Genomic DNA, 16883 nt, shown 5'->3' with positions numbered 1-16883 from the left:
CACCTGCCATCGTCTGCACTGGGTCTCCCCCCCACCTCAGCCCGGGACACCCTTCGCTTCTGTATGGTCTCACATTCGGTTCTGGAGCCCACGTCTTCCTCATCCTCGGTGCACGCCTCTGGGCAGCACATTCTGTAGTAACACCTCACGAGAAAGGGTGCATGAAATGAACCATGAATGTCTGAATGGTCTTTATTCAACCCTCCCTCTGGGTGGGTAACTGGATGGGCTGAGAGCCATTTCTCCATGGTCCTCTGGCTTCCCTTCTGCCCTTGGAGAAGTCCCTGTGAAATTTGGATTCACTTCCCTTGGTATGTGACCTTTTTCTGTTTTCCTTCCCCGGGAGCATTCAGGATCTTACTGGTGTCTCACTGTTTCCGCCCTGCACCTCAGTAAGGGCGTCTCCTCACTTGTGTGCCGGTCACATGGTGGCCCTTCCAGGTGAGAAAGCCAGGTAATTCATGGTTGATTTGGGCACTTTATCTGTTCTGTCTTAATGAAAATTTTAAGAACAGGAAAGGAGAAGCCTATTTTGAAGTTCAAAAGCTAAGATATGAACTCCTGTACCTGTGCTCCCTCCCTTGAAGCAATACATGCTTCCGGAGGATAGGACACAGGTGCCAAGGCCTTGTGTTTGCCAGGAATGTGGGTATGGGGAGAAACTTGGCTGGTACCACAGAATGTTATGTTGAGTCCTTACAGTTGCCCCGAAGGTGGGTGTTATCCCCATTTTACTGTTGAGAAAAATCAAGACTCAGAATGTTTAAATAACTGAAGATCCTACTACTAACTGAGATTTGAACATGATTTGGAATCTTGCTGACCCCAGAGCCCACCTTCCCTTCTTTTTTTTGTGAAGGATGAGCCTCCATTTACACTTGTTAAGAAAATGCTAAATTTCATTGATTTTTTTTTTCTCATGGTTAGTTGATTTCATTTCTATTTGGAAATATTTAATATCCTAAAAATAAGATTTGTAGACATAAACAAATAGGAAGGATTCTAAAGAGAAATCAGAGTGTTTCTAGAACTCAAAAATATTCACTTAATGTATTTTTTTCTGCCATTCCAGTGAAAATAAGAAAGTGCTAATTATTGAAGAAAGTGAAATTATGTAAAACATATAAAATAATGTATTTTATATGTTTATGTGTTTTTTACAAATAGGCTTTACAAAGGGATATAAATTACATAAATTATACAGTATAATTTTTATTATACATTTATAAATTGTAAATAAGAAGACATTTTGGAAGACTATTGAATCATGAGTGTGTGATGCTTTTATTCCTAGTCTAATCTGTAATATTTAAACAAAATTGAAAGTAGATGGATAAGGAAAGTAGATTATTTGGAAAGGCTGCCCGTGTCTTCTGGAAGTCCATATCATCATCAGGATATCTTTAAATTTCCTGAGGTAAATTTTCATAGGTCATTTCCAGACTCATATCGCTGTCACCAAAGGAAAATTCCAGTGTGTGGAATGCTTTGCAGTCTTCATGTGCTCAACCTGTTTTGTATCACAGAACTCTTTCTCTTTCCTTCATTTCCACAGAGAAATCAACTGGCAGGAGACATTTGCAATTTTGGCACATTTTCCTAAAGTTTTGGAAGACAAAGTTTAACAGAAACCTGAAAAACTTTTATTTGAATGGTGTAACATCGTCACTTCTTTCTCCAATTTTACTTATAACCAAATTTCTATTCATTTCCTTCTTTCTTTAAATTGGGATATAATTGGCATTTAATATCATATTAGTACAACATAATAATTCAATATTTGTGTATATTGTGAAATCATCTCCACAGTAAATCTAATTAACATTGATTATGACACATAGTTACAATATTTTTTCTTGGGGTGAGAGTTTTTAAGATCTACTTTTAGCAACTTTTCAAATATGCAATACAATATTATTAACTACAGTCACCATACTGTACATTACATCCTGTGACTTATTTATTTTATACTGTAAGTTTGTACCTTTTGACCCCCTTTACCCATTTCACCCACTTCTCACCCCTTACCTCTGGCAACTAACCATCTGTTCTCTGTATCTATGAGCTTAGTTTTTTAAGTTTTCTTTTCGATTCCACATATAGGAGAGATCACACAGTATTTGTCTTTGCCTGACTTATTTCACTTAGCATAATGCCCTCAAGGTCCAGCTATGGTGTCACAAATGGCAGGATTTTCTTCTCTTTTATAGCTAAATAATATTCCTGTGTGTGTGTGTATCACGTTTTCTCTATGCATTCATCCACTGATGGATTAAGAACTCATTCCAAATCAAGATTATGGAATACTTCCCTGGGGAATTATAAAAGTGGGCAGGGAGGAAAGAAGGACAAGTAGGCCACCAGCTACCAAAGGAAATGTGTGTGCGCCTCGCCCAGACTTGAGATCGTCATGATTTCTGTTTTCCTCTTTCTGCCCCCTTGGGGAGATGGTGAAACTCTCAAGAAGACTGAAATGAAAATCTAAGCTCTCTGAGGCCAGAGAAGAGTATTTTAAAACTGTTTCCTCCAAAGAATCCAGCAAAGATTCGTGATCTATAGAATACATTTTCAATTGACTAACAGCTATCTCATTCTCCTGCCCATGTGATTCTAAGATTATATTTTATCAGCACTGACCACATCTCCATAACCTCAAAGGCAGATAGAGAATACCCTGTGGGGTCCCTTTCCTTTTAAAAGACAGATTTCCTTCTGGGTGACCTGGGACTCCCTCACATAAACATAAAGCATAAAAACAGCCACCTGTATCCCTGTAGGTTTTCCCCATTGGACTAGTTGCAAGCCTTCTAGCTGATTCACAGTTAACCTGCTTGTTTCTTTTCCAATCAGATGGTGCAAAAGGAAACTAAGCATTTTGGTTGCTCTCATGACACAAAGGTCTCAGTGAAGTAGGACTTCTCGTTGCTGTTACGGAAATCTGGTGAAAGCGGAGGTAAATAGTTCTCTGATAAATGAAATCTTCAATTGGATTCTCTTTCCACAATTAAATTTGCTACCTTAGTGTCCTGGTTTTGCAACATAGTGATTAATACATTAAGCCAATTAAACTCTAAGTAAGTCTTCACATTTGTTTGCGTATTTTTTTAGAAGCCCACACACAGAATTAGTCTGAACCAAAGGTGCAATTTATTTGTCCGCAGGCTGAGTCACTCAACTCCCTCAGAGAATTTTTCCCACTTGTTCTTTCTTAATCTCGATGGAGTATGTTTTTTCAAAGCATGATTTATTTAGAAACAGGCTTTCTAGCACAGAACCCAATGGGTTCTGTGTTTTCTATTTTAGAATTTGCTCACATGTCTTAGGGAACTTTAAAGCCATGTACTCTATGCTGTTACAGTTCTGAACTGTTATGTATGGTGAATATTGTCACTGCACTTGCTTTACTACAGATGTCAGAAAAATTCACCCTCCCAGATGCTCCTGTCAGTGTTAGAAAGTTAAAGAAAGATCAAAGAGGCCCCCTTCACACACTTTTTCAAGTCCGTTAAACTTTATGGCACCACAGCCATCAAGTAATATTTTACCTAAAGTTCAAATAAGTTGTCTTCCTAAACTTTTACTTAGCTTTTGGCTGTGAGCTAAAAAAAGAATCAGTGATAATCACAATTATTAGAACCCAGATACAAGACCACAGTTTTTTTCCAGACAACAACTCTTCTAGAACATTCATGAAACTCTAATGGTATATGACTGAAAAGACTCCATACCTCAAGCTGTAGGTCTGCTACTATTTAACATACGATGGTGAGTGAATCGCTTACCCTCTCTGGGCCTCAGTTTCCTATGTATGAAATGGGGATAACACCTGGCAAGCCCACCTCCCAAAGCTGTACTTGAGTTCAAATGATTTAAAGCTTGTGGAAGCCCTTTGCTGTGTACAAGGTTGTCCTACCACAAAGAATTACTATATGGCTTTTTATTACCAGTCTTAGCCTCCACAGAGAGGTCTGCAAAGGGACCCAGTGAGGTGCAGGAAGAAAATACCAGTATGCCCAGAATGTTTACTCTCAACCTAATTTATCTTGTTGGGCATATTTGTGGAGCATGTGATTTGTGTGTATTTGATGATAGATTGCCTTTCTCATCACCAGTTCCAACCTACTTCTGATTTGTCCTCCTAAACTGCAGAGGCTAGAAAACTAAAAAAAAATAAAAAATAAAAAAAGACACTTCCCAGGAAAAGATACCCCTGGCGGCTGAGGTTGCAGAGGTGACCTAGCTTGGTGGATTGATGGAGTTTCTAGCTTCTGTAAACATGATGCTTTCCCGTCTGCCCTGCATGCATGTACCAGTCAGGCCTTCTGGACAGCCAAGTGGTTTGCCTGAGTCACCTTACCTTGGCCTCCTGCCTTCCGCCTGGGTGGGGGGCATGCTTTTCAAATACAAACCAGCCAATCCTTAGTCCACTCCACCACCTCTTCCATGGGCTCTCATACTCGCCACTGGCCACCTGCCCTAGTCATGCCAAGACCAGGTACCAGACAACTAGGGGCGCCCCTGTGTCTCAGAGCCCACTGAAATTTTTCAAACTAGCCAGTCCTAAGCTTGTGGACCCTGCCTCATCTGTTCTTCCCCGCAGAAACCACAGTACAAGCTCTTACTCACATGTTCCTCTCTCCCTCTGCCTCTTGGCCAACCCTGGCACTTCTTGAGTGGTCCTTGTATGACATGCGCTTCTCTTGGGATCTATGAGAAATAAGCTATATTTTCAGTGGCAGTTGTCTCTTGATCTATTGGCCTCAGCCTACCTCGAATTTTCTATTAATACACTCTGTCTTAAAAGACATTGCCAATCAGCTGTGCCCACAGGGAACAGATGTAGAGGGTTAAGAAGGGAGTAGGGGAGACACCCACCCAGGTGCGGTGTGGCTCTGAAGCTAAGTGTTTGCAGCGGCTTCTGATCTCTGGGCTGCAGCTCAGGCACTTGGTCCCAGAGCCAGGAGATCCAATGTGTGCTTCCTGACCCCGCAGTGCCCGGACTGTGGCAACGTTCAAGGCTCCTGGATCAGGCCTGGTCTGCAGTGTATTCCTGGGGGCCGTTCTCACATTCCAGCCCCGAGTGGATTCCTCCAGCGCTTTGTAAGCACCTGATTCTCTGTATTAAATCTCTTTCTGTTTAAACTTCCTGTTATCTGCAACTGAGCCCTGCCTGATACAATGTTTCATAATAAATGTATCACTCAGGATCCAGTCAGGAGACGGAAACCGCACTGCTAATTTGAACAGAGAAAGTTTAACAAGTAACAGGGGATTCACTCCTAAGAGGAACAGAGAAAGGCCGGGAATACGGGAGCTGCTGATGTAGGAAGAGCTGCCTCTAGGGCCCAGGGAGAGCATCTGAGGCAGGAACACGCTTGGACGAGGGTCACCTCCTCTCACCACGCGGAGACTCAGACTTCATGTGAATGTGCGGCCGTGGCTGACTGGTAAGTGAAGAAGTTCACTGGAGGGCCACATGCCAGGGCTGGTTGGCAGCAAGCTGTTTGCCATGGTCTCTGCAAAACTGGCTAGAAAAGCTCCAGCTGGGGTGCCGGGGAGGCTCACTGGGGGCCCCCTTGGGGTGACTTGCTGAGAAGTTACCTGCTGGGCCATTGGCAAAACTCACTGGAGGGAGTGTGCTGATGGCCCTCCCCTACCCACTGGTGGGGGAATGTCCCCGGGGGCAGCCAGGCCACAGGGCGCAAGAGGAAAAGGCCCTGGGTCCAGGGAGAGAAGCCTTTTCCTCTTTTAATGTGCATCACACTGGTCCAATCCAGAGAGAGAAACCACACAATAATTGGAAACAGGCAAACTTTCATAAAAATCATTATTACCTATAACAGGGGATGAGAATAATGAGGGACTGGCTAGTAAGAAGAACACCCCGGAATATGCAGGAAATGCATCTAGAAGGAGCATCAGCTACCCCTGGGGCTGAAATAGAGTGCCAAGGACGCAGCATACACCCACCCCTGGCTGAGGTCCGGAGACTGCTAGGGAGGTCATGGCCGTGACTAGGGCAATAGCAGAGCGGCTGCTGTGCTGCTCCGCCAGTGGAACTTGCTGGAAATCTGTCCACGAAGGTACCCCAGAAAGCTGTTCATGGCAAGTGTCTCAGTGGAGTTCTTGCACTGCAAAGCCACCAGAGTGGGTGCCAGGGCAGTCTGCTGACTCTGGGTGCTGCTGGCACCAGGCACTGTGGACCCAGATCAGCTCCAGTATCACAAAGCCGCTTAGAGGAGGGAGATTTCATGATATGAAGCATCAAATTGATCATTGATAACAATCCACCCTTTTGGCTATTTGGCTTCCAGATGTATCCGTTTATACACATTTGATCTGTTGTATAACTGTTTCCAGCTAGTGAGACACAGCATTGCTTCATACAAGTGACGTTTTCACCCCTTCCCCAAAATGAGGAGGCACACAGCCTTAACATCATTGTATACATCATCAGTTACATTAATTATTCTTCAACTTCAGTCATAGTCTGCATGAATATTCTGCCACCTAAAGACTAAAGCTAATTTGTTATAAAATAATAATGGAAGAGGAGTGAGAAGAAGAAAATGGCTAACCTATACACATGAAGATACATACATCGAAGCAAAGAGAAATAGGCAGAGGGACTTCAGTCCTCCTCTGTGTAGGTGGTATCGAGGTTCTAATTGGCATCTGCGGCTCCCTCCTCATTCCATATATCCCTTGTCTCAGCCAGAACTTCAACTGGTCATTTAGGTCATTACCCTGGAAAATGGCTCAAGCCTTTATATGTAAAATGGTCTGAATCCTGCATGGTCCAGCCCCCACTTTTTCGGAGGTCTATAATGTTCCATTAACCTTCACTATCAGGCATGGAAATATTTAGAGTCACCCTAGGACTCCCCTTGGGTCAGACATAGTCCTCACTGCCCTGCCAGGTGGCAGAAACACCCCCTCCCCTTGGTTATTACAGGTAATCACTCCAGCCAGTACAGTGACCTCTTCTGCCCAATGGTTCAGTGGCATAAGGAGCCAAAAATAGCCAGATGACAGTCTTATCATCCAATTCAACCAAACCATTCTGTATCCAGTGATGGAACTAAGATTCTCCAAACCAGCAGAGCTCAAAGATTCAAAGAAGCAAACTTTCTATGAGTGGGTTATTAGTGATAGTAGAGGAACACTTCCATTCCCTGACTGCTAGATCCATGAATCTTGGGAAGGAGAAACCGCCTATAAGTCAGAATCCCATTCTTCAATGGGTTGTGTCCCAACTGGCGTCATAACTGAGTCTTCCGTAAGCCACTGCACCTTGCAATTGCACTAGCTGCCTGCTTCCAGATGATGGAGGATGTGGTTACATCCGTTAGTTCTGTGGCGTGAAACCATTGCTGCGCTTCCCTTGCTGTGAGTCAGTCCCCCGATCAGAGGCAATGCGGGGCGGAATACCACAAGGCATTCCAGAGTCTACAGTGGACATCCTGGAGGGGGCAATACAGACAGGGAGGGCGATGTCCTAATGCAGAATACGTGTCTATTCTGTGAGGAAGAGTCTGCGTCCCCTCAAGGATGAAAGAGGTCCAGTGCAATCAACCTGCCCCCAGGACAGAGGGCCCTGTTGGGGATTCAGTGTAGATAACCGCTGCTGGTAGATCTAGGCACTCAGAAAAGTTCCAGAAGAGGCTTCCTAACCTGAGCCTAGAGATACTGCAGAGTCTTCCCAACGCCCTGCTGCTTGACTGCAACAGATGTGGAAGCAGATCCGTCCTGCAGCGGGTTTCTGGAGTCATTTCTTGGATTCTACAGCTTGGATTCTTCATTTCTTGGATTCTTCCAGATCTCTGTAAGCATCTAATTCCCTGTATTGAAATCCTTTCTGTTTAAATGTTCTCTTTCTACAACTAAACCCTGTATGTTTCAATGTTTTATAATTAACATATTTGCACAATAGTATGTAAATATAAATATATTTGAGATATCTGCTTAATTTTTTTAAACTAATGGATATGCATGATTTAAAATTTTTAGAGACTCACTGGAGAGTGTACAATGTTTCCTGATTGGCATAACAACTTTTACTGGACTCGTGGAGCTCCAGATGGTTATCAAAAAATGACCCCAGCTCAAATCTGCTTAACTGCTTTGTATCAAGCTAATGAAGCATGTAGTGTAGCCCTGTGCTGCGCCATGTGGTGATGGGCTGTGTCACATAGGTGTGACCAGGTATTTGAACATGTCATCCTCATAGGGAAAAATACCTTGAAATGGCTTCTTTTTTCTTTTTTCAAATCACCTTCTGGGTTGAATCCTTTCCCTGTGCCTAGACTATATATGTCAGACAGATGTCTTAACCTTTTTGATTCTAACGAATGGTCTTGTGGTGGAAAAAGTCCAGTCTGATATCAATTTCAGTCCTTTTCTGCTCTCCAGCTTCGCCTGCAGTGGGCTCAGGCATGCAGAAAGGGGCCAGCAGGCTTCCGGGCCATTTCTCTGCCTCATGCCTCCACTCACTCTTCAAGCCACCTCTGACCCCCCGAGTGGAGAGGAAGGCAAGAGGAAGCACAGGAAAATGGTACAGGATGTTACAGTGTCACATTGGTGGCCTCTGGGGGTGGCATTGTGGATCCATAGAGACCTCCCCTTGCAGAAAGCTCCCCTTGTCCCATTCCCAGATGCAGGCTGTGCCCATGGCCACCTGCCAGCATCCTCTCAGCTACCACTTTCAGAGAAAGACCCCACTCAGGAAGTCCCCAGGTCCCCAGCAGTATGTCCCTGGGCAAGTTCCCAGAGAACAGATCACACCCGGCCGCTTCAGTCACTGTCCATGTGCCACACTCACCCTGGTGCTGCCACTGGCCAAGAGACAGATGCCGGCTCTCGTTCCTCTGCCATCAGAGAGCAGCTCCTCCGGCCCTGGCCTTGACACCCCCTCTGCGCTGGGATCTGTGTTCAGGCCTCTCTCTGAGTCCCCTCGCCTGACCTGTGTGGCGCGGAAGCACACCGCGCTCCATCACACCCGGCCCCGAACGCCCCGCTCAGAAGTCCAGCATCTTCTGACCTATCTGACCATGGGCAGGAGTGTGAGCTGGGCAAAGACGGCAGGCAGAAAGAACTTCCTCTTTGTGTGGTCGCCTCACACCTAACTGGTCCCCTGCTTTGTTGTTCTGTGTTTGTTTGATTTTGGTTTTGGTTGTGCTTTGCTTTTATTACTCAGGTTTGGACCCAGAAAACTAAAAAATAGGAAAGGTGGCATTTCAACACACTATTACCTCAGAATCTGCCTTTCCTGGCTCAAAACACAGTCAGGTTTTTTCACGTGTATATTTCTCTACTAATTCTGGGGGGCAAGCAAGCCTGTTCATGTTACACTTATTTTCCATTAAGAAAACCAAGGCACGGTGAACTAGGGACTTGCAACAGTCACACAGGGAGTTACTACCTAGGGTCACTTGAATGCAATATTGTCTAACATTATTGTAATAATCCAGATCCACAAAATAACCCTGCCCTTCCATGTCATATCACGTCTGTATAACACTGGCATAATGTGAACAAGACTGGGAACAGGTTATCAACACTACTCTTAGGCAGGTGGGTGCAGAACATTGCTGTCAGTTGTGACATTTCTCACTCATTTGTAACCCACACCAGCTGGTGTCACCATGACCCTTAACATCTAGATTACAGGAATCCCTATTCCACAGCTTGTCAGAGTTCAGGGACAGCCTCAGGGTTTCTCATGGCTGCCGGTCCTGAGCCCATGCTTTCACCTGGTGAGCTCAGTCCACAGGCCCCCTGCCCTGTGCAAGCAGCCCTACTAGGCCCAGGATCTGCATGAGGATGACTAGCCCTTCCTGGACCTCCACCAAAGCAACAGCACCCAACAGAGCCCCGATGTCCCCAGCACATTTCCTGAAGGCGGGGGTCGGGAAGGGGGCACGTCAGAATGAAGTCGGCTCCACTGTTCCTCACACCCTCTCAGCCCCTCCAAGGCAGACACTGCTTACAGCTGTGCCCCCATGGCCTGCCCCAGGCCCTTTGAGATGCCTCTTCTTGCATTTGCCTCATCCCTTCCTCCTCAATTGTTGCCAAGAACTCTGAATTCTTCCCATTCTGTTTTGCAGAGCAACTATGCAGCTCTCCCAGCCCTTCTACCCAAATTCAGCTCTGAGCTCTCTTGCACAAATCCAGACGAAGGCTAAATAAAGGGGAGGCTTTTCCATTAATAACACATCATTTTGTGTTTACTTTCTAACACTTCCTTTAAGAGAATCCATTCTCCTTAAAAAACAGATTTGATTTGATTTCAAAAGCAATTTGTTTCTTTTTCTACATATATGTATTGAAGTAGGTCCAGGGACACCTCAACTTGGAAAGACTTTCTAGTTTAGCTGGTTAGATTGATGACAGTATTTAAATCAAGACAGTGAGGATTTCCAATCCATCCTACCCATACCCCCAGCAATAAGGAGTGGAATTTGCTTAACTAGTTTGTGCCTTTCTCTTTGTCAAGATGCTACAGATTAACTTCTTGTCAAATGATCTTGAAGGGGTTACGAAGATTTTAAGGAGAGAGACAATGAAACAAAGGGTAAAAGAAAGTAAAGTTCCTTTTCTGCTCCTCGTGCTTCATTGTGCCACCAGCTCTGCTCGCACGTGCGGATTCCGGCCCTGCTGACAGATGCCCTCCGTGTGTCATTCCTTACCTCACGGGCCTTCCTCATCACTTCCCGCTGGGGCATCCGTCTCACAGAGCCGGAAACAGCTTCTCCAGTTTTGGTGGGAGTCAGCCTATGCCCTCAGAAGCCCCCAAATGGGTTTTTTGAGTTTGCATATTTTAGGTGCCAGTTTCCCCAATAGACACCAACATTCACTCAGATGCAGTGGTCACTCTACGGTGCAAATCCACTTCCCTGTGTGACTGTCAAAGCATTTCTCCTTCCCTCACCAAAAAAAAAAAAGAAAAACATCAAACCCTCACTAAGCCAGCTGGCGTGCTGTCCCTTCTTTCCCTTATTCCTGCTATTTATCTTTTTATGAATCGTTTTCATCGCTGCTCTGGAAGCTAACCTCCAAAATTAGTGCCAAGTATCATATTTGAAGTCATTTTTAAAATAGTGATAATGGAAAGGAATGTTGCTTTTACAAAAAGAAGAGAATGGGAAAAAGAACGCGAGACCCGGGGCGCTGAGCAGGCCGTGTTCTGGGTCTCCCCACCTCCTCCCGCCAGGCCCTTTCTTCTCTCCCACAGTCTCCACCCAGGAGGCCCGTTCCCATCAGTCATTCATGCTTTCAGGCTAGCTTTGTGTGGAAAACAAGTAAGTTAGGGACACCATAAAAGCTTATTGATTATCAATGGTCCACACTGGGTAAGTACTTAGGCAAAGGGAAAGAAGGAAAAATATAAATAAGCCCAAGGTTACTTCTGCAGGAAGAAATGGACCAAGTACCTATTGGCACCTTCCCAGCCCAGATCGTTTCTTGCACCCATTAAAATTCAAAAGCAGTGATCCCAGTGTGTCTGAGGGAAGTTCCCAGAGTCTTGCTAATGGACGTCTCTAGTCTCCTTCTCCACCTGCAGCAAAGGCTCTCTGGGGGACCAAGGGGAAGAAGGCCATGCTTCTCCCCACCAAGTGTGCATCCGATTCGCCTGGGGGGCTTGTGAGCTGGCTGGCTGGCCCGGCAACCCAGCGACTCACGTTTCTAACAAGCTCCCAGGCGATGCAGACACTAGCGGTCCAGAGGTCGCTCTTTGAGAACCACTGGTGACAAGGCAGTAAATGACAGTGGCTGAGAATATAGACTCTGAGTCAGATGGCCTCAATGCAAATGCGTGCATCCCTGTGTGACTCTGGGCAGTCATTTCTTGGAGACTCGGTTTCCTCATCTTTAAAAAGGGCATTACGGTAGCACCTACTTCACAGGGTTGTCAAGAGGACTGAATGAGCTAATACGGAAAAAGCCCTTAGAACCCCACCTGGCACATGGCACAGACCATGTCCACATATTAGCTAATATGATGAACATTTAAGTTGAGGTGATACGGTCGGTTGTTCTGTGCCCCTGGTCTGGCCCCGAGGAAGCAGACCATGCTGCCGAGGGTCTTGCCTGAGAGCCTGAGTTCTCTCAGCTCTGCCAGTCATTTGCTGTGAGACTGACACGGGTCAGCTCATACCTGGTCCACAGTGTCCTCATCTATAAAATGTGAGGATTGGATAATTGACTTTGAAGGTTCCTTTTTTATAAATATGAAGTGATTTCTAAAGCATATCGGGTTATAAACTACACCTGGTCACAGCTTCTTTTTTAACTTTAAATTTAATGTGTGTGAATCCCTCAGCACTTCACTTGCTGGCCAGGGGTGGGCTTGCTCTTGTGCATCCTGTCTCTTTTTCAGGGGTACTCAGTGCTGGTGGAAAGACAGGGAAGGGAGCGATCCGTGCTGTACACGTCCCTCCCATGTTCCTACGGAAGCCCTGGGGAGGTGGGGTGGGGGGTGGCCTTGTCCCATTTTTCAGAGGAGGACACTGAGCTGAGGAAGGCTATGTAACCAGCCTGAAGTCACTCAGCTGGCTGGCAATGAGGCTGAGGTCTGGTCAGAGGCCCATGGAAGATGCTAAGGGGTGTAAAGCTAGGGTACAGGCAGACACAAATGAACAAACCAGGAGGCCCCTGTGGGTCCAACAGAACAGAGAGGGCTGCTCTCAGCAGGGCTGCCTGGCCTGTGGTGTTTGTCACAGCAGCCCTAGCTGACTGAGACAGCTACCCCCGAAAATGTAATGAACAGCTTGGCATCTTAGGGATCCAGCATTGTTCATCCTGGACCTCCTCCCACCTAGGGTGATCCCTGGTCCTTAGGGGCCTTCAGTAAATGGATGTTGACTGAATCAGTGGATAGGTGTCCATATTAAGTACTGTCCTGATAGTTCGAGAATAAAGCCCACTGTATGCACCTCACCTGATGCATGAGATATGTGAGATAAAATGAGGCCCCTCACCCCTGCCCAGAGCTGCTTGAAAAACAATAGGCAAAAAGGATTGGCCAAAACCCCACAGGTGTTCCTTTTGCTGAGTGCTGAGAAAATTTGAAAAGAACAGTCCCTGACACCTGGGGGCTGGCCTGGTCATGCTGTTCTCCTACCGAACATCAGCCACTGCACAGATGCTAATCCCCAATGTTACTCTGAAACCACAATAAATGAGATAAAGCAAAGCCACTCCATAATTTCATCCAAGCACAGTCAAAAATGAGGTCACTGTGTCACCCACAATAATACTTCCCCCAAACCCGTCTTTTGGCTCAAACGAGCAACTGCTGCTTTGCCAACTACAGCTTCACCTATTTAGTCTCCCCTCCTTGTAGAGATTTATTGAGATGCCAAAGAATTGCTTCCACTTTCTGGCAACGTCCAATTTCCAATCTAGAGCAAGTCCTGGCTTCCTTGACCCTCCTCCAAATCTTCCAACCAAATCCCAAATCCCGTAACAGGTGGCTCCCAGCACCGTTTTACTGAAACACCCCATGGCTGCTCATGGTGAGGTCTCCCCTCCCTGCGGTTAGTAATGACCGTGACCCGCCCTGGAGCAGGTGTGCTCCGTGATCTCCGGTTGGAGCTCATTAACAAAAGCCCGTTCAATCGGCTTTTGTCCGATGGTGCAGGATCTGCTTACTGCCAACACTTTTGAGGTGTGCAAAGAAACAGGTGCACAAAGGAAGATAAAGTGCAGGCACTGAAGATTAAGTAGAGGACCTGGCAGCTTGTAAAGGGAGAGAGGTTTGCAGGGCATATTAAAGTAGGTGTCTCTGTGAGGGCAATAAAGCCCTTTCTCCATCTCCCGACAAAACCTGCAGTCAGGACTATGTTGCTCATTAAGCTCTTCAAGTTGGGTTTGGGTTTGGGGCAGAGAGGTGCTGGATCTTATAATAACTGGCTGAAGAAACAGGCTATAAGCAGATACTTCAAGAGAGGTGGGTGGCTCCTGAAGCCTCTGTCTGTTGGGATACCGAGACTTCCTCTCTACCAGTCCATCTGTAAATGCCTATTAGAAAGTTTAATAGTGAAGAAAAATTTAGTCTTCACGGTGCCCTGTACAGTGCGTTGGCCACAGTGGGTGCTCAAGACTGACTGAGGGACTTCGTGAAAGGGAAACCCTTCAGCCTTCCAAAGAAAGCTGGTCATGGGCCTGCTTTCTACCCTGCCGACAGCTGATGGAGTTAGCACTGGGCTTCTGACCCCTGGCAGCCAATCTGTAGGCTGGTTGGTGGTCCATGACGTGTGGATCAGGGATGACAGAGGCTGATAGGTCTGTTCTGGTCCTTTCTTGGGCAGTTTGGATATAGAATAGATAGAAGACAGCTGAAGGGAATTACTTTCTAGGGCTGCCATAACAAAATTCCACAGATGGGGTAGCTTAAACAACAGAAACTCATTGTCCCTCAGTACCGGGGGCCACGGCCAAGATCAAAGTGTTGGTAGGGCTGATTCCTTCTGGAGGCTGAGCAGGAAGGATCCACTCCAGGTTTCTCCCTTGGTTTGTAGGTGGCCATCGTCATGTTCACACAATGCTCTTTCAGTATGTTTCTCTGTGTCCAAATTTCTCCTTTTTCTAAGGACATCAGTCATGTTGCACTAGTGCCTACCCTAATGACATCATTTTAACTTGATTTTCTCTACAAAGACTGTGTCTGTAAATGAGGTACTAGGAGTTAGGACTTCAACATAGGACTTCGGGGGAAGGCCCTTCAGCCCATAACAGCAATAACTGACAGGACGCTCAAGGCAAACACTGAAGACTCCTACCATCCCCGTAATTATCTTGCGCCATCCCATTGAAGCTGCAATGTGCCCATGAGTCATCTGTAGAGCATATAAAATGCAGATTCTGATTCAAACAGTCTTTGGGGGGCCCTAGGATTCTGTGTTTCTATAGCAAATGGCCAGATGATGCTGTGGTCTACGAGCCACACTTTGAGTAGAGAAGGAATAGGAGCTCTCCTGGGGCCCCTGTTCTCCTCTTGAGCAGGGCTCCCTGGCCTGAAAGACAGAGCTGTCCTCAACAGTTCCTTGTGTTCCAAGAACTTAATACAACAGTTCTCAGCCTCTGCAGCACAGTAGAACCATCCAGGGAGCTTGAACAAAGTCCTCATCGTCCCACCTCCAAGAGATCCTGATTAGCTGGTCTGGAATGGGCCTCAGTCAGTGTTTTTTAAAAGCTGCCCAGGTATTTCTACCATTGCTTTTGGGTATCCTTCCCATAGGTGGTATATTTACATTTTACACTACACTTATTTAAAAAGTGACCCTAACTGTGAGAATTTCAAACACCAACTTCAATGGTGGGAAAATATTTGTGAACAGAAAAGTCTTTTGTTCAAATAACAACAGAATGAGACACTTCAGCAGTTTGTAGGATCATCCTTGCCAGAAAGTATAGGAGGTTGAGACATGGGCTCTAGAGCCAGTTCTTTTCTGTAGAACAGAGATGTACTCATTCTCCAAGAATGCAATGAGTATGTGCTCAAGGCAAGAGCCAGCTCCCACCCTAGATGACACCTGTCATCCTCAAGGGCAGGCAATTGTCTTTCTGCTGCTGCTGGTGGAGAGGAGTGGATCTTCTGCCACTAGTCTTCTAGGGACCATGTGGACATTCCCAAGACCAGGTGCTTGAAAATCATCAAATATGTCTACGAAAGACTTAGCCTCTGTAGGCCTGTAGTGTTGGCAGGGAAGGCGAGAAGCTGAGATCTGGTAAAAAAAAGAGAATGACAATTTTGACAATACAATAAAGAAGAGTGTTTTTTTTAATCCTATAGAATTTGAAAAAAGAAAGCAAACAAAATGAAATATGCCCCTATTTAAGGAGTTTTGCTTTCCTTCCATTGACCAAGTATGTGATATGTGAGCACTAAGCCCCATGCACTGCACTATTTAGAATGGGCTTCACACATTATACTGTAACTGCCTCTGATGACAGTCTCTCCCCATGACCATAAGCCCTCCTTGGAAAGCCCGTGTTGTCTTCATCAAAGAATCGCCAGCATCCAGCATGACGCCTGGCACATAGTACACCACAGGGCATGGTGTCTGCAGGGCTTGCACACTAATTTTGCCCAGTGATGGGACTAGAGCTGCTCAGCAAGTATTTGATGAACCCGCATCAGGCCACTGAGGACTCCAGAGTCAAGTTCTTTGCTCCCGAGAGGCACTGAGGCAGCCTTAGCAGGAGGGAGGATGGAAAAGGGTGAGAGGTGTGGCCAGGAGAGGCAGGGACAGTGATGCATCTGTGACCTTGACCTCCACTCTTCCCCTGAAGACAGTCTGAGCTCCAGCAGCCCAGCCACCCACTTCCCTGCCCACCACTGAGATCTGAGAGCCAGGAATCCAGGCTGCCCTTCTGTAGAGTAGAGTTTCTTCATAGGATGGCTCAGGTGTCCTGGTTGACAGCTCTCTGTCTCACACATTTCAGCCACTACCCACATGGCCCTCCCAGGATGCCCTCAGCCTTGCCCTTGAGTAACCCTGAAAGCTGCCTCTTCCCAAATGAGAAGACCCAGCACATTTTTGCCACTGGCAGGCACCCTCAGGCCAAGACTGCACATCCTAAATAGATTTAAAATAGCACAGCTGATATTTTGGAAAATAACCTGATGTTGGCTCAGCTCAGCTGCCTAAGTCGAAATCTCTTCCTATCAATCGACTAGTAGCTGTTGAATACCTACTGGAAGTGGGGGCTCTGCCAGGTCAAAAGAAACACAAAGTGGTCCACACCAGGAAGCGTGTTCCTCCTTCCCTGGGGAGTCCTGAGGAATGCTGAGGATGGCAGCTGGCTGCTTTGCTGTGACACGGGTGCCACCCGGCATTAACAGCAGCCGAGGGAACCGAAAGATGCCTGGAGGCGGT

General features: G+C 46.2%; 1 long non-coding RNA gene across 2 annotated transcripts in view; it reads right to left on the bottom strand.

Moving 5' to 3' along the window:
- Positions 1-1265: 1265 nt before the first annotated feature.
- LOC118914148 (uncharacterized) overlaps positions 1266-16883 on the bottom strand; it is a 39909-nt gene continuing 24291 nt past the window's right edge. The window contains exons 2-3 of one of the 2 annotated variants that reach the window (XR_008994290.1): positions 6579-15728; positions 1266-1599 (exon numbers count right to left, since the gene is read on the bottom strand). This is a non-coding gene — a long non-coding RNA (uncharacterized LOC118914148). The remainder of the gene's footprint in view (positions 1600-6578; positions 15729-16883) is intronic. The other variant, XR_005025499.2, reaches the window with a different exon arrangement.

The sequence above is a fragment of the Manis pentadactyla genome, chromosome 16, assembly GCF_030020395.1.
Source record: "Manis pentadactyla isolate mManPen7 chromosome 16, mManPen7.hap1, whole genome shotgun sequence".
NCBI classification, from domain to species: Eukaryota; Metazoa; Chordata; class Mammalia; order Pholidota; family Manidae; genus Manis; species Manis pentadactyla.
Note: the sequence above shows the minus strand (reverse complement) of the source record. Positions and strands in the feature narration are given on the sequence as shown.